The following is a 27558-nucleotide window of genomic DNA, read 5'->3' as shown; positions in this document are numbered from 1 at the left end:
ATTATTAAGATCTGAAAGTTAACAAAAGAAACTATTTTCACCAGATCTGGAAAAGAAAATTTGGAAACATACTTTTTCTTTACTTAATGACATTTCTTTCTCTTCCTTGCCCTCCTCACTTCTTCTGTGGTGGCAAACAAAATAAAGTGTAACAAAAGAGAGGAAGGAAAGAAGTGGGAGGAAGAATATTCAAAAAAAAAAAAAAAAAAAAAAAAAGAAGAAGAAGAAAGCAAGGATGCAAAAACAAATAATAAAGAATGGAATAACAAAAACAGAGATCTTTCATCTGCAATTATTTTCCCAAAATTTCAATGAAAATATTCAGGAAAACAAAATATTACTAATTTTCTCTCCAGAGGTTTTTGAATGGTTCAGCATTCTTCCCCAGCCGGGTTTCCTCCCATTGGTTTCCTCTCTGAGCCATTGTGATGAGTGGTGCAGGAACTGTTCCACCAGCACGGGAGCCAGGGAATGGGCCACCACGCCATCAGAGGACACATTGCTGGGATTAGGAAATGACTAGCACCAGGCTGAGCCCAGCAAGCCTTAGCAGGAGCACACTGGCTATCCTGTCTCTCTGCATTTCAAAATCAGTTTTGTGTAGTATGGGATGTCTGGGATTTAAACAGCTGTTAATGTCAACCTCTGATAAACTGAGCATCTAGAAAGACAAACTCAAAAACTGAGGAGCACCTGTGCCCAAGTTAGCCTCCTGCAAAGCATTCACAACATGTGTCCTGTGCCCATCCAGGCTGGCAGAGGTACACATGCAAGCTAAACTGTGGGACTGAGGCTGGGACTGGTGCAGCTAGCCCCGCACCATGCTGGTGCCCAACCTTCAGGTGGTCTCCCTTGCTGCCAATGAGAGGGCATGTGTCAGGAGAGAGGGTGCTGGACTTCTACCACCAGCAAGAAGTGCTGGCTGATGGAGCCCTGCGAGCACTGATCTGAACAGCTTGCGAACCATTACTATCTAGAAGTGTCAAGTAAGATTAGAACAAACATCAAGCAAAGATGAAATAAACAGCTATTGTATGGGCAGAAATGGATTTTCAGTTTCCACAGTAAATAAAATAATGTGCTGTCTTAGTCAGTGCCCCTGTGATGATACAGTTTGCAGGATTTTTACTGGCAAGCTGCCATACTTACTTTCATTTATCTGCCTCAAAGCACCATTTCAAAAAGTGCAAAAGCATGTTGTTGATAGAGTAGATTGTTTATAGCTGAATTGAGTATTTCAGAACAACATGCATTGTAATAAAGTGGGGGAGGGGACGAGGAAGCCAGCACAGCTGCAGATTCTTGAATCCTTTGTCAAAAAATCAATGCCAGAAAGCTGAGATCTATTTATTCTGTCTCAGGAAATGCACTACGCAACCCCCTTGCTGCTCCACTCCATGACAAGTGCTAACAAAGGCCCGGAAGTCCTGCAGGTCTACATTACCTTGCACTGACGATGGTGCTGGTATCTCCAGAGCTCCACAATAGCTCTTTGGTGGCCAGTGAAGGCCAGAGATCCCTTATTGTAGAGCCCTTTTCCACCTCTGTGCTGCTCCTCAATGATGCATGTGGCACAGGAATTCCATCAGCAATCTGAAGTCAAGAGATAGGAGTAGGGTATTAAAAATAACAGTGCGAAGAAAATGAAGGTGCTTCAAGAGCAGAGGTGTGCAGGCTCAGTGACCTGCCACTGCAGGAGGCAGAGCGTGATGAGAAGCCAGAACAGCCCTTGCAGCGATGGCTGGGGAGAAAAGTGGCTTGCCTGAGTTCACCAGTCTGCCTCTGTGTTCACAGCTCCTTCAAGAAGACAGTTAGGTTGGAAATACTACGCTCCATGTTGAAGAACATTATGAAAAGCACACGCCTCTGGAGGCTTCCACTGCCAACAAGGGCTGGTTTCCTCAGCACAAACAATAAACGGCTGACGAGTGAGGACTTAGTTCCCTTGAGACCGTAGCATCTAACCAAATAGCAGGCTGAAAAATATGAGTGAAATTAAGGTAAAAAGAGAGCGTCACTTCATGGGAGGACAGACTAAACTACAACCCAGTCAGAGGACATGGGTAGAAAATGAAATTCATTTCCAGCCCCATTGGACTCAGAAGCAAAACGTATCACACTCCCACCATGCTGGCGCAGAGCAGCTTCTTTGGCTGCTACTATTCCTTCAGCTGGCTGGAGGTGACAGTGGGAGGGCACCAGACCATTTGGCCTGGATGAAACCAGCCTGAGTTTCTTCCTCAGTCTGGCTTCTCACATACCCTATGGGCCCCATGCTGGTTGGTGCTGCATGGGGGGGTGGCTTCTGGCTGCCAGAGGCCTAGCCTGGGCCAGGAAGCTGCTGGGCCTGAGGGCCTCAGCTACAGGGGTGACCTCACCTTGCCATGTCCCCCACGGCTTGCCCTTGGCCCAGCCAACACCAAGTGCCCTCAGTGTGCTCGCTGAGGCATGCTGCTCTCAGGCACAGTGGGATTCCAAGAGATGCTGAGGTCCCTCAGCTCCTTCTGTCAGCAGGAGCTCCCAGAGGCACTCAGCACCCCAAAGCAACACTTGATCCCTGGCCGAATCAAGCCCCATTAGCATATTTCCAGGCATTTACAGATCCCATATTTTCTACATTAATATTTAACCCACCAAGTCTTTCAAAGCCCATCTTCCCAAACCTCAAGTTCCCAGATGCTTTTTAATGCCCTTCTCAATAGAGCAATAAAAGTCTGATATTTTATTACTCCCATGAATTATTACCCTAATTTGTAATTTGCCAGACTTTTTTAAACTTCAAAATCTGTACTGTATTTTCCCACACACACAAAAAAAAAATGCTGTGTGCGACACATTTTTCACTAACAAGTTGAAGCCTAATATTTAAATAGACACAATGATTTTTCTGAAAGGGTGCACTATCTTTGTCACACTGCCAGCGAGGTTGTTTTATGTCACCCCAAATCATGTTTAAAGGTTTTCCTAAAATAGAAAGGATAACCTAGAACTGTACACGAAAGACTGGAGGCAGAATGAAATGGTTATACATTCTTTTAAACTTTCATGTAACATAAACTTCCAGGATGGTTTATAGGCACCTTTTTTTCTTTTTAAAGAAGTAAGCATCTTGGTTATCTGGAATGCAGATGCTGGGCAAATTCAGAAGCTCTGGCATGCCTGCAAGCTGTGCTCCCTATGCAGTAGACGCCAAAGATAATGGAGTAAAAGACGCTCAAGATCTCATCCAGCATATGCTGAAGTTAACAGACTATGTGGAGCTGAGGATCATGCCTCCAAGAGCACCTTCCTGCTCATGAACTCAAGACATGGCTAGATCAAGAAAAACATAAAAATGAGGTGGGTCAAATTGGTCACAGCAAGCAGCGACGCTGACGTCCACGTCAAAAGTTGCCACAGTTTTGTGCAGAATGCTTTGTTAGCAACTTGCCTGCCAAGACAACTAAAGCTTTTACCATTCCACATGGAACCACGGCATCATACTTGCTGTAGTCAACAGCCTCTGCTGTCCAGGAACAAGCAGCTTGATCATTCATGGAGTACAAGCTACATTTGAAGACTGAACACTAAACATTCAATGGCTGGACAAATCTGAGACAGAAACGTGAGAGCGCCTTAACTGGAGAACCTGTATTTGTTCAGAACTGAAAAAAATGAAATAATTTCTGTATTCTTTTCTAGAGATCATTTTCCACTATGACAAAGATCTGTCCTGCAGTGAACCTGTCACAGTTTATTTTTGGATGGACAAGGGCTTTGGATACTAAACTCTCCTCAGAGAGGAGTGATTCCTAGTGATGGAAATGTATTTCCACAAGGGCATGGATGAGAGGGTTCTTCACAGGAGGAAATGCCCACCAATCCTTTCTACTTTCTGATCAGCTCAGTATGCCATACAGGACCAGTAGTGGAGCTTAGCCTTAACAGGGACAACTCGATCCCTAGAGAAGGAAGCAAGCAAACTGCTATCTGAACCGCCATGGACTAACTCTGCCGCAGGTTCAAGCCTAATGCCAGGTCACTGGAACTACTTGGCTCCATTAAAGGCATGATTTGTTTCAAGTGGGACCCTATGTAACAAACTAATAGTAAAATACAATGCATGCACATACGACTACTGTGTTTTCTATAGGCATGCTATGAAAACATTCTTAACCAGTAACCATTTCATTTCTACTTCTTGCTATTTTTTAAAGAAGTTTTTAAAACATCTTTTTTCCAATAAAGGAATAAAGTTGTCTTGTTGAAGACAACTCTCTGCTTTGCTGAATATGCTCGTTTTGCCTTTGACTCTAAGTGCTTCGGCAGTTAGAGTCAGAGTGCAGTTGTTATTGCTCTTGCATCTTGCCCTACCATGCAGCAACCAGTGGTCTCCAAGAGAGGATTCAAACACCTTTCACATCACTTGATGGAAAGTTTTTGGACAGGGTCATTTCAAACCCAAGATTTCACTTGAGGCTTAGGTTGCTGAGCAGCGCAAACTCCCTTCATCTTTCAGGGCTCCATCGATTGCTAATACCACCTCAAACTATCTCATAACTTAAAAAGGCATCCAAAGGTGGTGAGGCAGAATGGTGACAACCTCAAAGAAAAGCCAAAAAGTTTCTTCTATAGGCAACAGAGAAAGAATTTGGAGAGAGGCTTGTGTGCTTTCAAGCACAGGCACCCATGGCATTTACCCCAGAAGCCCCACTGTCAGAAGCTGCTGCCTGGCCCCAGCCAGCTCTGCTGCCATATTTCCCCTTGCAGCCTTCCCACTGCTTCCCAGGATGACCCCGGAGCAGAGTCCCACTGATACGCAGAGCCCTGTGTGAGAACAAACAGGGTGATGCGCGAGGTTCCGCCCTAGTGCCCAGCAGCATCTGCATGTGATCAACAGCCTCTACAAGGCACTTAGCCCTTTGCTTATTTCTCAGGGCTGCAACTTATTAACAGGGTTACCTTCTCCGATGAAATATCATCACCGTGTGTAAACACCACTGACAGGCATTAATTGCAGACAATGCCTTTAATCAACAATTGAACATTAATAAGAACAGACCTTGAGAATTAACACAATCAGACACTTGTATCTAATCACTAAGAAGTACTTCTCATAAAGAAAACCCTTTCCTTTTGTTCCTAAAAAGGTCAAGGTCTTCTTTTCTCTATTTGACAAGTAGAAAAACCACACATAGGAGAGCATGTCGAGGCTTTATGTGGCTTAAATTATTTCCATCCATGCATAAAAAAAACATTCCTTTTCAAAGATGTTCACCAAGTTTTTCTACGTGATCTACAGATCCCAGAGCCTCTGCTCCTGAAATTATTAGGTTAGCTGCTGAAAGAAGCAATCAAGTTTTACTGTTAATCTTAAAAGCTAATCCTTTTTATTGACTTCCCAGTCAATAAAATTGTAGCTCTCAAACTACTTTCAGGTTTACTTGAGTAACAGGAGGGTTTGTTGTGTACCTGTGTCTGTGTTTGAAGCTGCTAATTTCCTTGCTGAGTAAGCCGCGCTCACAGGTTAAGACTATAAAGCAATTTGCCTTATCGCTTGGCATGGGGTCCTGCTTCCACTGAAATCAGAGCAAGGTTTGGACTGAGAGGACTTCGGGAGTAAGGCAGGGACCTTCAGCCAGTCATGGTTTATGGGGGATTATTACAGGGAGTGAATCTTCCTGATGAAAGGAAGGATGAGGAGAAAGATTTTTTTTTTAGTTTGTTAAAAGAAGCCCAATGGATACAGCCGTCTCTATTTCTGAGCTGAAATCTAACCCAGAGAACTGAAGAAGCATCACAGATTGGTTATTTCTCAGCTACCGCAAAGCCAAGGGGCTGAAGGGAACACCAGGTGTTCTGGCCCCTTCTAGCTGCTGTGGACCAGGTGTGCCACGCTTCCAGATTTCCTCCAGCCTCACCAGGATGCCCAGGAGCCCCAGCACCACCTCAGCCAGAAGAAGCATGGGAGAAGAAAAGCAGGTCTGCTCTCAGCTTACATGTTGTGTTGAACACTAAAATATAAATAGCTCTCTGAGCAGCAGGGAAAACATGAAGGCTTCCTTGGCTTTGTAATCTGCAGTGGGATTTTCTTGTGCTGAGCAGTGTGCGAGCTCTGACTGCATCTCTTCCCACTGGCGGGGGGCATTCTGCTGCCTCTCAGGGTGCAGCCCTTCCCTCGGCGGCAGGATCACTGCTGCTCCTCTTCGTCCACTGCTGGTTTCATGAAGTCTGCCAGAATTAAAACCACCAGCCATAGCTATTGCTCAAGTTTAGCAGGGACCAGCCTTGAGTTCAAAGGGGGCTCAAAGGGGGAAATTTTTCCCTTTCTCCAAACCTCTTCAGCCATCAAGCTATTGCAGCTCTGGTTGCACCAGCAGCTGACCAGTGCCTGGCTCTGCTCCCAGCCAGCATGGGGCACGGGACAGATGGGGCAGGGCTCACTGTGTGCTGAGGGCTCTCCACCATGCTCAAGTTTCAGGTGGGCCCATTCCCCATCCGCTCTGAGTGCGTACAGCCAGTTTCATGCTCTTAACATTTCCCAGAAATTCAAAGTGACAGAACCGGAGGTATTGCAATCTGGAACTCTTAACTTTAGTAAACTGGTGAGAATACTGGAATGTGCATGTTCCTTATTTAGCTGCTCCACCAGCTTTCCTTATATGCTGCTCAGCGCAGCCGTTCAGGATACATATTAGACAACTAACATCTGGACTGAATATCTATTAGGAACATATGCTCTACTCAGCCACAGCATCATGTTGGAGATTGGGAAAATCCAAACCAAATGGAGATATCAGAAACTTTCAAGGGTCAAAAGTAAAGTAATTTTGGTTTTTCCAGCCCCTATGAACATGGTATATTGGCCTGCACTCTACACCTTGTGCAAAAGTCTCACTGTAGATATAACCTCACTTTATAAAGGAAGAGCAACTTGAATATTGTGGTTGAAACAAATCTATCTTGGTGATTTCTCCCCAGTAAGGTTCTGAACGAGGCAATGCAGAGTGGATCTGTCCCCTAAATGAGGCTGAGCAGTAAGAGACCCAACCTTTAGCTTCCTGCTGATGCCTTATGACGGTGCTTCAGTGTGGGAGAGATGGTGTCCAATTTTGCCCCAATAGGCTTCTCCCAGTTTAGAGCCAAAACGGCTACATGTGCCACAAATGGCTATGTGTGCTGTTTACATCAACAAAAACAGCCCTTACGAGCCATCAGAGCCCCCCAGGACAGCCAATGTAGCATGGCAAGACTCCCTTGCTGCTGAGTGAAGGAATGCACACTGAGCAGATAAAGCTGGATTGTACATGAAAGGGAGAAGGCAGAATGAATCCCTTAGACCAGTGTCAAGACACCATCAGGAGAAAAACAGACAGGAGCAGAACATAATCATTGGGCTTCCAAGGTACTGATACCACTTAAATGAGCACACTTTTGGACAGTGCATTTTACAGAGTGCTGTCTCAGGAAACAGATTAAGGGATTTTCCTTGATTTAGATGGGTTAGTAGGACAATCATTGCATTTCATTGAAATAATACCCATAACACATTTTTCAGGTCAAAACAGCAACCCCAAAATAACAAACTCCAAGTAATTTTGCAAGATGAAACAATCCCATTGTACTCCATGAATTTTCATGACAAAATTAAATAATATTTTAAAAAAGAATGAAAAAACACTACTTAAAAAATCGTAAACATTCTTTGTAACAGGTGAACTTAAGTGTTTTCTTAAAATGTATTATATGGATGGATTAACACAACGAGAGTGGAGAAGAAGAGGGCATGGATTGTGTTTTTTTTTGTTCCAGAGAAGTGGATGAGCAGGCAGTAAGGGGCTGAGTGACCAGAAAGAAGATGGCTGGGATTCAACAAGATAGTGTGCCTGATCAAAGCCTGTAAGGACTTGGAGTCACTTCACTGCCGTGCCTGGGGAGCCCAAAGGCAGGAATGAGAAGGGCTGGAGGTAAGAGCTGGCCACAGGGCAAGCAAGAGTCCTGGCCTGAACCTGCTGTGGCAGGCAAGGTGGGGTTATTCCCTTGGGAATAAGGCAGTGATCCTGGCACTGCTCAAGGCCAGGGGTTTCCACTAGTTGTACAGCAAGCTCTTACCACCAGCCATGTGCATGAATGGTGAAGGAGGCAGAGATAAATGTCACTGGGATGACAAGGAAGTTGGGTCCCAAGGATCTCGGCTGGTCATCTCTGCAGACTGTTGGGATGCCAAAGGAAAACGAGGAATAAGCATCATTGAGGGAAATCATTTTCAATAACTGTGTCAGCAAAAGAGAACAAGTAGTTAAGCAGCCCTAAATGTACACTGATCTTTTCTTTGAGGAGCTATATTGAACTACGGTCTATCAGCCATAGAGAAATTGTGAGGCTTAATAATCCAATCCTGTCCAAGCCCTGACATTCCAGTGAAGCCAATGATCAATTCCTGCTCTCCAGCCCTGTGCCTGGCTGCCCTGTGCCAGCAGATGTTTCCAAACTTACACTCATTTCCTTTTGTAAGACTTTTTTCCCTTCCAAACTCTGAGGTCTAGAGACTTCATTTTCTTGAGATGAAAGATTAGATTCTGTCAGCTCTGAGTACATATGTGGGCTGATCTGGCCTATGGGCCGTATGTTTGACACCCCGAGTGTACTGTGTTATTGTACCCGGAGGAGGTGATGGAGACTTATTTATAGAGACAGTGTCTGTCAGGGGAAGTCGTAAGTGCGATTCGTGTGGGTTAAAACAGGGAGAGCATGTACTCTTGACAGTGGACACTCCCTGGATTGTAGGCATGGTCAGGGTGAGCTCTCTTAGTGAATCTTAATGGTTTTCAATTTTATTTACTTTTTTTTTTTTTTTTTTCTGAGAACATGCAGTATTTTTAGACTCTTCTTGCATACCGAAATTTGGAGAAATGACAAGTCCAAGGACTTCTGAGACACTCGAGGCAGATCTCACCTGTCATCTGCGCCTCACGGAGCTGCAGATGCTCCCGCAGAGCTCTGCGGCACAGGGCAGCGGTGCTGTGGGTCGGTGCTTGGCTCCACACAGCACGTGGCCCTCTGAGCCCCCCGACACGCAGGGCCTGCCATGAGCCGTCCGTGGCCTTTCTGCAGGCAGCCAGCAGGCACTGGGGGCTGAGGCGAGCTGGACGCTGGTGAGACAGCAGATGGCTTCCTCCAGAGCACCTCGGCTCTGAGACAAAAAGCCACCCTGGGCTAAAGGGAAGGAAAACACCTCCCGGTGACTTAACGACAGAGGCCCAGGGCTTTACTTTGTCTCTCTGAATCTGTTCCTTCTCTAGTGTAAATTATCTGAGAAAGAAAGTTTCCTGATATTAGCATCTCACACATCACCAAGCAGATTGCTGGTGCTTGAGAAATGGCCAATAAAAATAACTTCCTCGCAGGGTTTAAGTACATAAGATTTAAAGTAGCCAGTGAAGTTTTCAGACTGCTCACACTTCAAACATCAGAGCTCCAGCAGTAAGCATGCAGCTTAAAAACTTTAATCAAACGCACCAGCTCACAGCACGAGCAAGTAGATAAAACAGATGCAAGATTTCTAGCCCAAATCGTTCTAACATATGGTAACACCATCCTCTCTTAGGGGAAACCAATAACAGCAAACAATGAAAATGCCCTTATTTTAAAACATTCCTTCGGAGGTCCAAGCTGCCATCTCTGTTTAATCTCAAACTTACAAAAACCAATCCCCTCAGTTAGAAGCCTGCTGGTACTAGGTTAGAAAAAACAAAAACAACATAAAACATCGCAACTTTTTCCCCCTGAATTGACTGGAGTTATGAGGCCAATTGTTCAAGAAACGTGTCCCACATTCAGGTTCCGCATGCAGAATTTGAGGACAGCATCCTTCAGCATAGGTTCAGGCTGCGTCAGCACAACCTGTGCTCCCCTTGTGCTTCCCCAGCCATGGCAATAGAGCCAAGACTTTCCACAGCTGCAGCGTGGCACACGTGGCCCAAGATACTTGAACTTTCTACATTCCTTACGTTTTTCTTTCTCTGACATGGATTGGATGTAGCTCATGATCTCAGTGTTGGAAACACCAATAATTCATCTCACTAGTCAGCCCTCCATTTTCTCTCTTCATTTACTGAATTAAATTCCAGCTGTCCCCAGCTATTCATATGCTCTCTCGTGTGTACACATCCACACACACCAAAACAGCAATGCTCATTAAAAGCAGTACTGTTAGGCTTCCCTTGCTAGCAGCCAGCTTGGTTAGCACCCTTTTCAGACAAACCGAGCTCAGCAATGCCTGATGCAAAACAAGAAGAAAAAGGGTCTGGTTTCTCAGGTGCATATACCTGCACAAAAGCACTGGATCAGGTGGGACTCCTCTGTTCCTGCACCTGGTGACAGTCTCCCTTAGGCTGGTATCATTAGTCCCACTTTTCCCAGGATTAAACACAGGCAAGGAGATCTTCACAGCAGGGGAAAGCTGCTGCAGGACCACAGCACCCAATACTAGCAGCATGAGCAGCAGTGCGCCTGTGTTCAGTGATGCTCACTCCAGCTCTCCCTGAATCCCTCTCCAGCAGCCTGCCTTGGCCTGCAGCCTTGCCAGAAAGAGCACCGTGGCTCCTCAAGCTCCTGAGGAAACGGGGGGCTCATGCTGCGGCTGCAGAGCTTTGGCAGCACCTGCAGAACAGGCTCTAAGGGCCACATGGCCCTGGGAGGGTCAGTAACAGCACAGCCCATAGCTCCTCCTGAGACCAAAACAGTGTCAACTTCGAGCAGACAGTTGTCCTAAATGAAAATTCATCCCCTGCTAAATTTAACCAGGTTGCATGACAGCACATATGTGTTGATTTCAGTGAGGTTTCTGAGGCATGAGGGAGATCATAAATAGGCCCTAACATCTGAGAAGCTTAGACAGAAAACACAGCTACACCTTTGTTTAGAATTCAGCTCAGTATCTGCTCTTCCTTAAGTGTTCTGCATCACAGCTTAATTATTAGCACGGTTTCCTTCAAAGGGAATAGAAAGTGGAAATGGTTATTTTTATGTCAGTGTCAAACAAATCAATGGGAAAAATGATTTGCGAGTGCAGTTTTTAACTCCGGCAACCTTTGTGAGGCTGGCTGCTGACAGCCTGTGCATGGCACTCCCCTGGGGTTGTTCTGCTCGACATCAGGCAGACCCAGGTTAACAGTTCTGCGTGCTACCGGTCACAAACCATTCCAATGGGGAGGGACACCCAGATCCCGTGAAGGAGCGTGCTGGGAGGTGGGATCCTCAAAGGGCTGCTGGGCCCAGAGCAGAGCTCAGCCTTGGGCACAGGTTCTAAAACGGCACTTTAAGCATGTTTTATGTGTACCACTACTAGAAAACAGCATCCATACCAGGAGCCCGCATGCTCTCCTTGACCAGCATGGGAGTGCGCATGCATGTGCGCATTGTGCACTTACAGATAACAGAACAAATAATTTTCATTATGTTAATAGCAATGCTGGATTTAAGCCAAATGTGAATTAAGTCTTGATGTCAGCCAAGGGAGACATGCTAGTGAACGTGGTGGCCACAGGGAAGGAGTAATACCCAAGGATGGGGAAATGGCACACATTTACTCCTGAGCTGCACTCTGTCGCTGTGCATTACACTGGTGGATGTGCAGCATGTCTCAGCAGTCACAGGCTGGTCTCCTTGTGGTCTTGCAAATGACCTTGACTAAGTCCACCACACATGAACACAACATGGTTTTGATCAATTCAATGTGTGCCAAGCACAGTACACATTTTCTGCATGAGGGCCACTTTGTGGCTATGGACTCAATGCTACAACCCTGTGCTCGCACACAGGGTAAGAAAGAAAAAGCTCGCACACAGGCAAAACATAAAGCATGGAGCCTGACCTGCTGAGGCACTGCAAGGCTGTGCCAGGTAGAGTGTATTGGCAGAACTCAAGCCAGAGCATCCACACCTGCACATGGCTCCTTGCTCCCTCTTTATCTCATTTGCACTTACCTATTGTTGGCAGATACTTAATATTTGCTGTCTACTCATTATACACAGAGCAAGCACTAATCAAGTAAACAGCGGTGTTAAATAAATGTTAATGTAAAATAACATCGTTGACCTTGTAAGTGTGCAAGTTTCTCTATTCAAAACTGAACTGCATTTGCCTTAATGTTGCAAAACATTATTTATAAATGATAAAACACCTTTTTCATCCACTGAACATGAACACACCACGGCTTGTAAAGTATCAGTATCAAGAAGAGAGGAGCTGTAACTCTGCCACCAGGATAGACTGCAGATTCCATTTAAAATACTTTTTTCCAAGAATCTCAGATTTGATTCTGTTGTTCTCAGCATGTATCTGGTCACAAATCATGAAATGAAGTAAGTAGAAGAAAACTTTACCTTTAGATATTTAGCAAATTGGTTTGTTTTTGTTTTTCTGCAGCACAGATGCAAGTAACCTGTGTTTATGATTCCCCGAGAACAGAAGCCCTCAGCAGTGGGATGCTGGGGCTCCTGAATTCCACAGACCCTGCTCAGATGAGCCCTCTGTGTGCTCAGCACAAGAGATTTTCTGTTTTGAGAGCACCACCTGGAAACCTTTGGTTTTACATTACCAAGCCAGAGACAGTGAAGCCAGATACAATGCTCTGTTGTCCCAGGGATTTTGCTGTCTCTATTTGTTCCTTTTCCTGGGTCTCTGTAAGAGCATGCAGATCTTCCAGATGCTGAAGTCCATGGCTGAAATCTGAAGCAAGAGAAGTGTTTGGGGTGGCCAGAGGAGACATCAAGATAAAGAATATAGTTTGGGAGAAGCTGCTTGGAAATACAAAATTTCCCCATGAGTTGCTGTCATACATGGCTGAGTGGATGCTTCAGCATCTCCGAAGGAACATCTCTGGTGGGGAACAATGTTTTCTCCTGAAAGCTTCTGAACAGTCAGATTTTTAAATTTGATTGAATTTCATTTTTTAATGGAAAATTGCAAGCAACACAAGGACTTATTAAAAAGAGATGAAACAGTTTTGGTGGGAAAGAAGTCACAAAGCCACAGATAAAACAGATTGTACAGGAACCTTGCTGATTTCTGCCTTCTGACTTTCCTAGAGATGACCAGCTGCTAAAGAGAAGATCTGGCTGATCTCTCCCAGGATGCTTAGGATTCCAACTCTCTGGTAACGGCTAAGGGACATTTACACAATATGCTTCATACCCGAAACCAAACATGGCAAAGAAACACATTCAAGTCTGAAGGGGTTGATCTCCCATCTCCTTAAGCTTTAACATGAAGGAAGGAAAAAAGAATGACAATTTACTCTTTCCCTGGCTCAAAATCTCAGTTTACCCCAAGAAAACATATTTGCCTTTCACGCAGTGTAATTACAAGTCAGCTGAGAAACTTGGAATGAAAGAAAACAGATCCATACATTGGTGAATTCGTGTAGTCCCTCAGCTTTGAGGGATGCCAGCAAACCCATTATTGCAAACGTATTTTGCACTGAGTCCCACTTCTGGATTTACAGGCTTAATATAGGGAACTTAGTCTGGAAAGGAAAAACATTCCCTCTCATTTACTATTTCCAATGGAAAAGGATTTTTCCCAAGTGAAAAGTAAATTGCTGAGAAAATGCAATTTGAAATGATTAAAATTGCTGAAGGTTTTCTCCTCAGTTTTGTTCGTGTCTTTCCCCACCAAAAATTCCCACGATAGTCAGCATCAGAAGATTTTGCTTCCTTTTGAATATCTCCTCCATAATCATAAATATTTATCACATGAATGGGGTCCTTACAAGTCTCTCACATTTGTGAAAGAAAGCATTTTGCTGCAGAATTTGACCTTGAAAATCTTCCCTAGTCTCAATGACAGGAGCCAGTGCTATTTTTCCTTTTTAATAGCTTTGGAAACTTGCACTAGACAGACAGAACAGACAGACAGACCACACGCAGATTATTAAAAACAGTAAAGGGTGTGTGATTCTGGCATAGGGATATAATGATCACTGCATTGCAGGCACACAGGAGGGGGTAAGGTGGAAGGGAGGATTGTTCACTGATGAACCTAAATAATGGAAGGACGCTGGAATGTGGCTCAATCCACACAAAAAGCCATCTTCAGCTAGAAAATGGAATCCACTGCCTGAAGTCATGGAGGAATTAAAAAATACTAGCAACTTTAAGTTTTGAAACTATCGCCACGTCTTCCGTAAGTTCCTCTACTGAAATAACTGAAGTGCCCAGAGTCCTTGCCATAAATACACACCACACAATGCACACAGAAAAATACCATGCCTTAGTCTCTGCTAGGCGTGCTAACACTGAGGAAGCAATGTAGACCACAGCAAGGGAGGTATCAAGAATCAGGAGACAGCACTGTTTTGGCCAGCTTGACTGTGAGAAGCAGGAGGAGGCGTTTTGTTTCCCTTTATCTGTGTTCTCTTCCTCCGCATCTTCTGACAGCTCTGTCAGGGTGCCCAACTGGGGGGTGTGCCACGAGGACCTGACTCACAGCTGGCCTAGGAGGATGCATGGGAAGCACTGAGCCGGCAGGTACATCGTTGCAGTTGCTACTTAGACCATCACTGATCTACTGTTGTTTTGTAGTTGGTGTTATTTAAATGACACAACAATTGATTGCTCAAAGGGTATCCAAATGGACTGAGCATCTTAGCTGGCTGGCTGAGCTGGGCTTGCTCTACTTCTTTTCGAAAATTTCCAACACTTTCAATGAATGTTGGATTATCATCCAGGGGTGACTCTGGCTCCCATGTTAAACTAATACTAGGCAGTGTACAGGCTCTATAAAGATATCAAGGAAGGCAGCTGGACAGAACTGGACAAACCTTCTTGAGAAGGTACTTTGGAAAGACTCAAGAAGAACACCCCAGCATTTGCCTAGGTGCTTGTAGCACCTTGCATCTGTACGATCAACATAGCTCATTGAATTCAGAGTCCAGCAAGGATATGGAAGTCAGCAAACCCTGAGGAAGGTAAGACCTCTCATCCTGGAACCAAGGAAGCTAATTGGTTCAGGAAGCTCGTTGCCTGCCCCTTCTTTTCCTCATACCCCTTTATCTGCCCATAAACGTTTTGATAAAAATTGGGAAAATAGATTTTTCTCAGAAATGTTCTTGGTCTCCCAAGGCTCTATGGTGAAACACAAAGGCGTTTTGGCCAGGCGTCCTCCTTCGTTTCACTTCTCTGACACACAATAGAGTCTCATTCTGGTGGCAGGAAGGGATTACTCATGGTATCTCTGGCAAAGGAACATTTCCATTGAAAAATGGTTTTTGGAAAAGTCATTTGTTTTCCATTGGCCTTAAAAAGACCATTGACTGAAAAGGCCTCTCCATTTGAAATCCCAGTTTAAGGTCAGAAGGCTCGTCTGAATTCAGCAGCGTCTCAATACTGCTGAAAAGGGGATAGTTTCCAAAACAAAGCATTAGTTGGACTCCTTATCACTTCTGCACTTGCCTTCCTAGCCTACTCCACAGTCACATGCCAGCCACCTAACCTGAGTCCATCCACAGCAGCTGCCCATGCATCAGTGACTCATCCTTGGGGAAAAAAAAGACGCCTTAAAAATTCTTCAGGATGAGAAAAATTGACTTGTATCACAAAGCAAAAGAAATATTTTCCAACACCATAATGAAATATTTATTAATAGCAGACACTAAATAATCTAGTACAGACTTGTTCACCAGAGTGCAGATTTTAGTGGGAGTCTCTGAGAATCAAAGCCCATTTAATTGTAAAGAATAATACCACAGATTTCCTATATTCAGGCTCATATTTTTTAAAAAGTGTTTGCAAGTAAACAAGGATATTCCCTAACTGTGAATATTTAGCTAGATTCTATTCTGATGTTTCCTGTTCTGAATATTACTCTATGAATTATTAAATCACAACCAATTTTCCTAAGAATGCATCTTTATTATTTGCAAAAAATTGTTACTTTGTTCCACCTGAAGCTAAATCCATTACACGTGGAGACAAACAAAGGCAAGATGCACTAGGCAAGGAATGTAAGGTCTGATGCAAAGAATATACTGGATGAAAACTGGGGATGCTACTTCTGTTAGAGCGTCATATAGCCATAATGGCTTCAACAAATGAGGATTTTTACAAACAACTTACTACTATTAAAACTTTATGAGGAGAAGTATATTTAGTTGAACACATACTACTGACCGAACGTCTTCACATAATTTGCAATTATGACCATAAGTTTGCAAAAAATCACTTCTCAAATGCAGGGTGTAAGGGACAGAGTAGACAGGCACATTTAAACTTACAGCAGAACTGTAAGCATTAAAGGGTGGTCACAACAGAGGTGTCCAGGCGCAGAGGGTCAACAACAGCTCATAGAGTGAGTGCCAGCTGCTCACAGACCTGCTTCTAGAGTTACCCTGTGGCTGTCATACAGGCTCTGTGGAAATGCCAGTTGCTCCTGTAGATAACACTTTTCTAACACTAGACCTACAGACAAAAAAAAAGGAGAGAAGAAAGCCTCTAGCTGCCATTTCTCCAGGCCATGCCTACTGGTCAGGCCTGTAGGTACACAGCGATGCTGCTGAGCAGTTAAGCCTTTGCTGCTGCTTGTGCATATGTGCATATCATGGATCATAGTAATGCTTAATTTATTTTCCCCAAAAGGATGCTATTTGACAAGGACCAAGTGACAGTGCAAACCCATTTAGCCACTCAGCTGCTGAGTTAGCTTGTTGGTTACACTGAAAGCCCTGACTTTTCCCAACAGGCTAGGCTTATAGGCACCTCACAAGCATTCTGACTGTTTCAACACAGTTTACACAAGGCTGCAAAGCAGCCTGACTGCGTGGAGAAGTCTCTGATTTGACAGCAAACTTCACTTTCTGTCCTTTTAAAGTCTAACAGTTTCATTCACACACATGTGCATGCTCACTTGAAAAGCATCTGACTAGTTCTGGAATCAGATTAGGCACCTTAATGTGTGCATCTACCTCACAGCCTCATAGCACTGAAAAACACATGAATCTGCATTTGTTTGGAGGTCTGCTCAGCCTGTCCTGGGCTGCGTAAGCGGCAGGTATTTACTCATACTCATACTGGCAAGATGGGATCCCAGCAGCTCCATTTCCGGTGTCATGCCCCAGATTGCAGCAAGAGTCCCTGTCGAGCATGGCATGGCTCAGCTGGATCCAAGGCCTCCCAAGCCAGGCTTGCATTCCAGCTTCAGCAAGACTGCCAGGGCCACTACAGGGCTGCCTGCTGGTGCCAGTCACCACAAGCCACTGCATTTAGGGCAAAGAACTGCAGTGCTCATGCCACGCTGCCAGCAAAAACTTAGTGGCAAGGGCTAGTGTTAAGCACAAATTCATTTGACAAACAATATCCTGTTGTAAAAGGAGTCATTATTCAGAGAAAAACCATCTTTTAGCATCAAGTAGCTAGGATTGGGCCTAGAGCCTTCTGGTCTCCATTGCAACAATACATTCTGTAAGAACTGCTGGGAGTAAAGTGATAGCTGGGTCATTCCAACATCACACAGTAGATTTTGAATGGAAAATCCCATCATTTTCTTGTGAAAATAACTCCAAAACACATTTATAGGATAGGTTTGGGATTTTTGCAACTTGAAAGAGGGTTTTAATGTCTTTTCCTCACCACATGAACTGCCAACTAAGCTGAGAAACAAAAATCCTAAATAAAAGTTTAAAACCAACCACCAACTGTTTAGAAACTGAAAAAGAAACTCTACTAGGAAACCAGCCCATTCAAGACTGTTCCAGTAAGATGCCAGGGACAGGTCACTTGGTTGTCTCATTGGAATAACCCACATTCTAGGTTTTCAGAGTAAAATATATGAGGTTGGGCAGCCAAGAGGGCTAGTACAGGGCTCAGATTTTAACACAAACAAAGGGTAATCTGGTCTGGTGCAGTCTGGTCACTGCAGCAGTGTATCTGAAGGTTAGGTTTTATGTTTATTAGCATCATCCAGATGGCGTTTTATGTCCTTAATAACTTTGTCCCTGACTAAGCCATGAACCTACTGTTTGACAAACACTGTAGGAAATACCCATCAGCAGAAAAGCCATTTTGTAATGAGGGCTAGAACCGATATGTTTAAGACGCCTACAATTTACGTCTGTGTACCTGTCACCTTTTGCTGTGTACACTTTGCATTGTAAAGCACTATAAGCTGTTGTCCTTAAGCTCAGGGGTCTGACAAATCAGCATGGTACGTTTGCTGGCTCCTCTCAGTGTGGGCTCCTGCACCGTGCCCATTCCCAGCCCCACCATGTGCCTTATTCCATGCCAGACAATGCACACCAAGAGTGTTCAGCTTAGAGGATATCTGTCTGCAAACTGTGATAAAGCTGCCTTTGTCACAAAGTTCTTAAGACAATTCAACATCCCAGAAGCTTCTTTCAGCACATCAAAAGTGTTCAAGGTTTTCCGCTTTCTATTTAAACAAAATAACATTTCACTCCTTCCTAACTGTAGAACACACAATCAAAATATTGTCCTGAGGTGAGCAGAAGCTACCTCAGACTACAGTAATCAGAGCTGGGGAGCAGCCATCCAAGTGCCACAGCTGATGGGCTGGCTGCTCAGGTGCCCACAGGCTGTGTGGCTTTGTACCTGGGTGGCCTTCTGCATGAATGCAGAAAAACCAGAGCTATCGTACACTGATCAAACGTAGGTGCTAAAAGGTAATGGGTTTCAACAATCCAGGATGCTCTACGCTCTTGTTCCACTGGTTTACTGAACTAATTTGAGTTAAATTGTCTCAGCCTCATGATTCAAACAAGACCAGAACGAACGTTAACAGCACTTCCAGTGTTTCATGACACGATTTACTTAGAATTAAAGCAACTGGAAAAAACCTTGTGCTCAGGGAAGCATGCACACTTCAGAATCAAAGCAGACACTGGCAGTAGTGACATCAGCATGTTTTTTTAAGCATACGTTCGTCTTTTGCAGGGATATTTTGGGACCCTAAAAATGTCACCATAGAACTGTCCCAGTTTTTGATTTTGAAAATGTCACCTGTGTCATCATTGGAGCTGGGCTGTTATTTCCAGAACTAACCATTTGGGGAATGGTTGAACACAACAGTGAAACCTTAGCATCAGTTTTGCAGCAAAAGAGAGAAGGCAAAAGTGCTGGCGCTGGAGTCATCCAGGAATTGGCTGCCTTGCCTCAGGCCAGCCTGCCACTTGCCAGCACTCCAGAATCCATATTTCTTTTCAAATTTGCTGTTTTCTTTAGGCATTCATTTTGAACGTGACCAGCTGTTCTCAGAACAGGGATCTGGAGCCATATTCTGTATTTTTAGAGCAGGCATCTTTCCTGTTAAACAGAAAGATGAAAAACTCCAAATTAGAATATGGTTCAGAGGAACGGAAGAAAATTCACAAGCGCAAAACGGCTGCTGTTCACCCAAAAGGCTTTCAACAAAGATGTAGAGACTTTCCTGATAATGGTGATGCTTTACCTGAAGTGTGAGCATGAATGAAACCAGGACAATTGCTCGACAAAATGATATCTTGCTGGGAGCCCTAGGGTCTGGTTTCAGGAAGGAACCAAAAACTACAGACCCACGCTGGTACAGGTTCCTCCTCATCCTCTGAGCCAGCACCAACATGGACAACAGCTGTGTCAGAGACCAGATCCAGGATTGGATCACACTACGGACGAATCTGGCCAAAACTACACAGGCGTCAGCTGTTCCACAGCATGTGTACTGGTACTGTCCTAATGACTTGGGTGGGAACAGGGGGATGGGATTGGGATGGACGCAGTACTACCATTCGGGACAACGAAGTGACAGGAAATGTCACTGCTGAGTGAGATTACCATGCATTTCCAATGGCGCTGGAAATAATGCAGCCTGAGATCAGAGGCCTTGGGATATAAGCTAGTAGGCGAGCCTACTGCACAACTTCTCCAAACATGTTCAAACTCTGCTGCCTGGTAACACGCATGTTCATGCCCTATTCTTTCTCTCAGCCAAAACTACCAGAGCCTTTCTTCTCAAACCAACCACATCTATTCCTAAAACGTGTATGAAATTAATTATCCTTGACGCCTGTACTATTTCAACCAACTTGGTCGAAGACAGCCAACAGCTTCCACTGCCTTTGAACGGGGTAAAAATAAACAAAACGTTAGGAAGCAATCCCATATTCTCAAAAAATCAGCCAACATGAGAGCCAATACAGCATTAAAAAAAGACACAAAAACCCATCACAACCAATCACCGAGGTCAAGGGTAAATGTATGTAAAAGACCAAATCCCTGAGCGCTCTTTCCCAAATGCCTTCATCTTGAGCAGTCACCCCCCTCAAGACACCTCGGAGGTTGGTAGTTTTGCATTGCCTTACAGGCAGGAAGCTGAAGAACAAAGAACAAAGACAATGTAGGACTTCAGTGATCAGTAGGGAATCCAGTTTGTTTCCTCACCCATTAGACAGCACCACTTCCTTTTAGTTTATTTTTAAGTTGTGCATCTTAGAAAATTGGGAAAAAAAAACCCACCAACACAAACCAACCATACTCCAAGCCCAAAATATTGAAATACCACTTCACTCCTATAATCAGGCTTCAACAGGTTGTCTGTAATTGTTCGTGGTGCTCCTAATTCTCATTACATTAACCAAAATTTCCTAACTACGTTTTTATAAGGCCCTTATATTTATCAGCTGACCACACACACATCTCCTGCTATTTTGCTGTAATTAGGTATTTCCTTTTTAGAAGAAAGCATTGGCTTATTCCATATTGCCACATTTCTGAAATGAATTCTGAAATTCACAGCAAGTTAATTTACGATAATTTTCACTTGTCCACTCTATGCTGTCAGGATACACAAATCCAGACTACGCGCCCTGGGGGTGTGCTCACCCTTAACTAAGCATTTAACCAAGGGAGTTTATCCTTCTCAGTGGGGCAGGACTCTTCCCCATGCTATGCTGGCATGGTGCACCCTGTGCAGGACAAGGAAGAGATGCTTTAAAGGTCCCCTCTCTCTGCCCCCAGCCAGCAGCACACGTGTGGCACTGCCAGCACACCAAGAACTGGTCCCACCTCCACTTGACCCAAGGGGCCATCCACCCCACCAGCAGCATCTGTAAAACTCCATTTTTAAAGGAACTCAGAAAACTCTTTCAAATAGCATTCGAAAGTCCTTTTCTTCCTGTGGGAAGGAAGAAGCAAAAAATTTCAAAGCTGTATTTTAATGAGTGACTGCCACTTATTTCCCAAACTGCTCCCAACTATTGGCTGTAGGAGAAAATCATAGATGAAGGTGAAAGAGACACTCTCGTACAAGTGGATGCCCACTGCTCCTCAGCACCATGCAGAGCAGACACTGACTGGCAGCAGGGAAGGATTCTCAGACAGCACGCTGCACTACACACTGCTCAGCCCTGAAGAAAAACATGGGCACCAGTGAGTAATCCTTGATAAAACAGAGTACATTTACTTTACATTTGTAATTTTAAAGATGAAAGGGTATGAAACAACCCTGGCTTGTTATTAGGAAATGCCTTGTTAGCCACTTTCTTTTTAATTCACTCAGCACCATTTGTAAAAAAGCCGTTTCTCCACAGGAACCATTGCTTTTTCTCCTGCTTCCCAGCAATTTCTGTTTTCAGAGTAATGAAGACCAATGTGGTTCTCTTCTACACCATTTCACTGCGTTTACATTTTTTAAAATAATTGATCATATCTCTGTAATTTTATACTTCTATTCTAAAACATAGGATACATACAGTCGCTACTCAGCGTGGCCAGTGAATTATGGCTTATTTGGGACTTTAAATACAAAGATTATAAAAGTGCTGGTTAAAGTGCTGCCAAGTGAACTAAACTTAGTGTTCATGGTATCTGGCTAAATATATGTTTTTTAAGTAATAAGAAGGAGTTGTTATTGAAACTGCAATCATCTTTCACAATAAATACTGTTTTACTTGAAGGCTTCTATGCAGTAAAGTTATATCAGTACTTGGGTATGGTGTACTTATCATTAATGCAAACATAGGGAAAACATACTAATGTTTCTTAAATTGTGTCTCCTTTGTTTATGCTAATGCAAAGAACAATTTGGTGTGCCACGTGCACCAAGGGCTGACAGAGGCATGGCTGAATAGGAGTCAAAGATGTCTGCTCAGTGAGCAGGGATTCTCAGCTTAGACAGCTGTTAGCAAGAGCATTATGAATGGACTGAAGAGGAGGTAAGGCTCACCAACCATTAATATACAAAGGCTCGGAGGCTGAATTGCAGCTGTATTGTTTAGACTGAGATTCACTAGCTATGTTTAAAACCACATAAATACAATCTACCTGGATGCTCCTGAGTCCTGATGGTCACTGCCAGTATGAAGGCTCTGCAAAAATCACCGACTAGAATCAAATTTCAGACACTTGCACTCAAAAGGAAAAATTAGCCTTATCTGAGCCCACATGAGATCTAAAAGCAAGGTTCATAAGCATTTAAAAAAATCAAAGCCTTATTTTCCCTCTCTTGTAACTAAAGACAATTGAAAACTCTACAGATTTGTACTTTTAAGTATGTGCATACGTATTTAAATAATATACAAAATACAAAATACAGACATTTAAAACATATATTTCTTTCTTAAACAGACTGCAGTGAAAAAGTACACACAGTAACAGGTTTGCCTGTAGTATTACGAATGCAATAAAAGGAGAAGATCAAGACAGTCAAGGGTTTGTGAGTACTTGTCTTATTCTCAACATTTGTACAGCATGGGCATTGGTTTCCTGATGACATATCTTCCCTCTCTCAGGAGAAGTGTGGGCTTAAGAAGTCTTGAAGAAAGAACAATCTTTCTGGTGAAAGCACCTTGGGGTCTCCTATTCAGAAGTGCTTCCTCACCTTGTGGTCACCATCCAAGCAGCCCATCAGACCTCCAAACACATCTAGCATCTCCAGAGATGTACTACAGAGAAGTACCACAGAGGGAAGAACTCACGGATTTCTCCTTCGAGCCCAACTTCTCCCTGGCTAAGATCTATGAACGCATCCAACTCAAAGACGTCAACAGCGCATCTAACATTTCAGGCATACGGGTCTATGAAAAGCGTTTCTCCAAAATGTCTTGGACTTCTTCTGATGAGAGGATTTGTGGAGGCAGGATGGACACGGTGTCCCAGCCTTGGTCATCTATCTTGGCTCTCGGAGGGCCTGGGACAGCAGATTAGGGTGTCTTTTACTGCTCTGCTCCCTCTCCTTGCCTGCATCCTACTTCAAAACATCACGTGGCAACACAGCCAGCTGACACCCAAAGGCAGCTGCTCTCATCACTCAGCAGGGCTCACGCCAAGCCTCCATGAGGTGGTGGCCCCAAGCAGAGGAGCCGAACTGAAGGGGAGAGTAAGCAGTACCTTACGGAGATCAGGTCGGCCTCATGCGAGGCCAGGTGCAGTGCCTTCAATCAACAAGCTTTCTTGCTGGAAAAAGGTGATTTTGAGAACTTGAAATTTTCTCATGTGAAAATGGCAGTTTTGACAAAGGCCTTCCATTCTGCGACGGAGATAATCAACACGAAAAAATCTCATCTTGAGTCAAATTGAAAAGCAACGCAAAGCTGAAACAGTTACACTTTCTGTTTTGACATTTCCCATTCAAAACTCCTCAGAATCCTTTCCCTGCTGTGTGAAAATGTTCCTTTTCTGATTTTTTTTTTATTATTTGTTTCACTGGAGGAAAAGAATTTGGAAATGCTGACATTTCTCACATGAGATATTTCAAGCTTTATCTAGGGAAGTTGTGCCTACAAGTACACTGAGTAAGGCTTGGTTCCTTGCACCCCGCCCCACCAGTATTTCAGAAGACTTGCTGGAAAATATCAAAGTTAAATAACACCCTTCCGATATTAAAAGCAAAGTTAACGGGTTATGTTTTTCTCTTCAAATCCCAACACTTTTCTGGGATTTCAAATATTAAAAGGTAACCAGATTTAAAATCAATTTCACAGCAGAAATCCTTCCATAGAAAATGATAGACCAGCTGATGCAACTGGCAAAATTCACGCTTTTAATTAAAATGATTAAACACAAGAGACCCCATTGCCTGTTTTATGTGTAAAACAACAACAAAGCAGGGATTTATGAAAGAAATATCATGTTTCTGTGCATCTCAAAGGAAAACTGGGAACTGAATTTAAACTGAGGATTCTTTGTGAGGTGTTTATACTCTTCTTCCTCCAAACTATTAATGCAAACCTAAGACCAGCCCAGTGTTCAAATTTTATACTGTCAAAGGCAGCCTGCTGTTATAGATTTCTTCTATAAAACGTATTAGTGCACGTCCCCTGGATGATTGTTTTAATTTCAGTGGTTTGACAGCAGTAAACACAATATGAATTAATCTTTTCCTCAATGGTCAAAGGTACTGCAATTGCAAAGATCAGTCCTTTTGGAAACATTATGTATTTTGAATGTGCTCTTAATAGAAAGTGTTATATAACAAAGATTAGTTGTATTTTATAATACAAAGTTCCTGAAATATGAAAACAGCTTTAATGTATATGTGTTTACTAATACTAAATGCATTTATAGACGATTTCATACTCAGGTTTCCTGAAAAAATAATATTATGTTCTTTCCATAGAAATTCCCCTTAGTGTGATCAGCAGAGGCAACTTATTTCCTGGGAAGCAAGGCTCGTATAACAATAATCTGTAAATGCAGTTAAATTGAAATCTTCAACTGCATTTACTCCACAGTCATGAAACTAACTATATCCAGAATCATTTCACTTTAAAAAAGTCATTTTAGTCTAAAGTTTGGCAAAAAAAATAAACTGAAATGCTTAGAAATTTACATTTTTGTCACTCCATAAATCAAAACTTACTTTACATATTAGAACAATTTTTGTGAGAATTTTGGATCTGAGCTGATAACCTTTTGCCAAGTTTTAACGAAATGCAAATTGAAACATCTGAGATATTAAACAGACAATCGAGGTTTATGGTTACATCATAAGATTATTGCCCAGTAACACTGCATACTATGGCCCCAACTCTGAAGCACTTGCATGCTTTATGTATGCAAGCAACCCTTGTGAACACAAATATAAGTGTTAATATAACCTCATGGCATCAAGAACACAGTGTTGTTTCAGCAATTGACATGCAAACTGTTTTGCTAAGGGAACATTCCTCCAAAAGATGTAGGAGGGTGTATGAGTAGAAAAGGGCAGCAAACTAAGGCAGAAGCTTAATTATAGTACCACTAATGGCAGGAAGAGAATACAGCTTTGAAGACAGCCAGCAGTCTTAGTTTGGAGCACCCGGAGAGTGTGCGGGACGAGCTCCCCATCTTGCGTAAGCTAGACTGGGTTCACTGGAGTCCTGCTACATGGCTTCTTACCAGATTGGGATCTGATCCATATCTGTAGATGCTGCATACAGCAAAAAAGCCCAGTGGCTGACAAAGAATGGAGACAAAGGATGCTCCTTGTAGGTCACTACGTCTTTTCCCTCAAAAAGCCTGTGCTGTAGATGCACACCATAACGCAGACCTCATGTAGTGCGCGGGAAGCATTAATTAATATCTTTAATCTTTATATACCACACCAAGAAAAGAATAAGCAACTTGCTGGACATAAAATCTGTCCAGACATTGCACGTAGGCTCAGTCACAGCCATTCCTCACTCCCACACCTCACAGAGGCATTGCTGATGTGCTCCTATCTAGCCTGGGATTTTCTTTCACAGTAGCATCGAGGAGGAGTTAGGCATGCAAACTCTGATGCATTTGTGGTTCGCATTAATTCATCCTTGCCCTATAGACAAATTCCTGAGAACAGAGGGGTGGCTGCTTTAAGCAGACAGTTGCTAATAGCACAGGGTATGCGGTACTCAAGAAAGGCTGTATTGAAAGAGCAGGGATTCACATGGCTCCGACTCCAGACCCGAGAGGCAACAAGCTCTCAGGTGGGGCTGTTGGGGCTGGCAGGTGGGGCTGGCAGGGGTTGCACGAGGTGAGTGAGTTCCTCCTCCCTGGGCACCCACAGCAGAGGGGGGCCGCAATGCATCCTCCAGTGGGCCTGCAAGAGGGGCGCCAAGAGCTCGACAGCAGACCCACCACAACCAGGTCACCAGGCGGTCACTGCCCAGCGGGTGCCCCCATGGTCTTCTCGTACCGCTCTTCTAACCAAACAAATTGAGACTAAATTGTAGGCTAAGCTTTTCTCTGGGAGAAAAATGTTCCCACTCAAATTTCACTGTTCTAATTGCAGAAGCTAGAAATAAAAATACTTCCATTCAAATAACCGGTGTTCAAAATGTTTTCGGCCGGACTTTGCCTCCCGAAAGAAGCAGCGGTGCGTAAATGATGTTCTACGTTATCATTTTTATTGGTGCTATGGGCCGGGACCCCAAAGATGCTGTCCTACCACAAAATGGAGAAGATTATCCCGTCTCCAAATCATATTTTATTACAACAGCTTACGGTCTTTATTTAATCATCTCAGCATGTACTGCATGGAGTCTGCAGTGGAATCAATTCATCTCCAGCAAGCACTGGGCCAAACTGTGCTTTTACTCCCTGGAGGAGGGGTGGGGGTAAAACATACAGAGCAGCTGGGGCCACCCAGTAGTTCAGTGAGGCACTCTGACAGCAGCAATGGCAGATACAAGCAGAAAATGTCTTTAAAGAGCCCTTAATTCTTCAGCAAAGCCATAATTATATTCTGAACATTTTTTCCCATGATCATTTTCATCCAAAAATTTGCCAAAAAAATTCATCGTGAAAGGCATAGAAATCTACATTTTTGACACTCCATAAATCAAAAGCTTATTTTACATAGCAGAACCAAATTGCAGTATATTTTACCTCAACTGTACCGTCTTTTAGCATTACCTGCTCCATTTCCAGACTTGAGGACTTACATATCCCTTCCACCGCTCCTCCATTCACCATCCTCTTTACTAAAACATACAACGTGATTTCTCAAGACCTACCCCCATGAAGTGCAAAGGGCCCCCAGCTGAACCAGCTCAGTGTTTGCTGTGGTGACTTAGGATAGCCCGGGATCGCTCTTCCCCTGCTTTCCGTCTCTCCAGGTTCCCATCCAGCCGTTCCCCACAGATTAACAACACTCCCTCTCAAGCCAAAGGGGCAGCAAACATTTTGCAAGCGCTTCCAGGCTGCAAATGAATGCAGACATCCCCTCCAATGCAGCTCCTCCATCCTGGAGGGCAGGAAGGCTTCCTCTGGGGAGAACGCATTTAGGAGCATTCATTCCAAGTGAGGGGAACAAGCCCTGTTTTTTTGTCAGTAAATAAAAAATGATTGCTCTTCAGTTTCAACTCTGCTTTCTTTTCTAAATCCAAATGAGTCACCTTTTTTATTTGGGAAACTGGATCATAAATTCATATAGTCTAACCACAACCAAAACAAAACAAAAATACAAGTAAATCTGAGAATAATAGTGACTTTCAGACATGATCAAGCTGGGTTTGATTTGTGTTATTTATCAAGAGTTCAGAAACCTCGTTTCCCTCCACCAATCCCCTGAGCCATTAGCTTTCACATTGCACCACATTCTTATAAGATTATGGGAATTTTCAGCTTAGAAAAT

The 27558-nt window shown here is 43.6% G+C and overlaps 1 long non-coding RNA gene across 4 annotated transcripts in view; it reads right to left on the bottom strand.

Moving 5' to 3' along the window:
* Nucleotides 1-27558, bottom strand: part of LOC128077116 (uncharacterized) — a 182059-nt gene that overhangs the window by 71866 nt on the left and 82635 nt on the right. For 3 of the 4 annotated variants that reach the window (XR_008204841.1, XR_008204837.1, XR_008204839.1), the window contains exon 3: nt 1445-1593. The exons of the other annotated variant lie outside the window; for it this stretch is intronic. This is a non-coding gene — a long non-coding RNA (uncharacterized LOC128077116). The remainder of the gene's footprint in view (nt 1-1444; nt 1594-27558) is intronic. 4 annotated transcript variants of the gene reach the window in all.

The sequence above is a fragment of the Tympanuchus pallidicinctus genome, unplaced genomic scaffold (assembly GCF_026119805.1).
Source record: "Tympanuchus pallidicinctus isolate F22 unplaced genomic scaffold, pur_lepc_1.0 scaffold15, whole genome shotgun sequence".
NCBI classification, from domain to species: domain Eukaryota; kingdom Metazoa; phylum Chordata; class Aves; order Galliformes; family Phasianidae; genus Tympanuchus; species Tympanuchus pallidicinctus.
The sequence above is the reverse complement of the archived record's forward strand: the minus strand, read 5'-3'. Positions and strand labels throughout refer to the sequence as shown.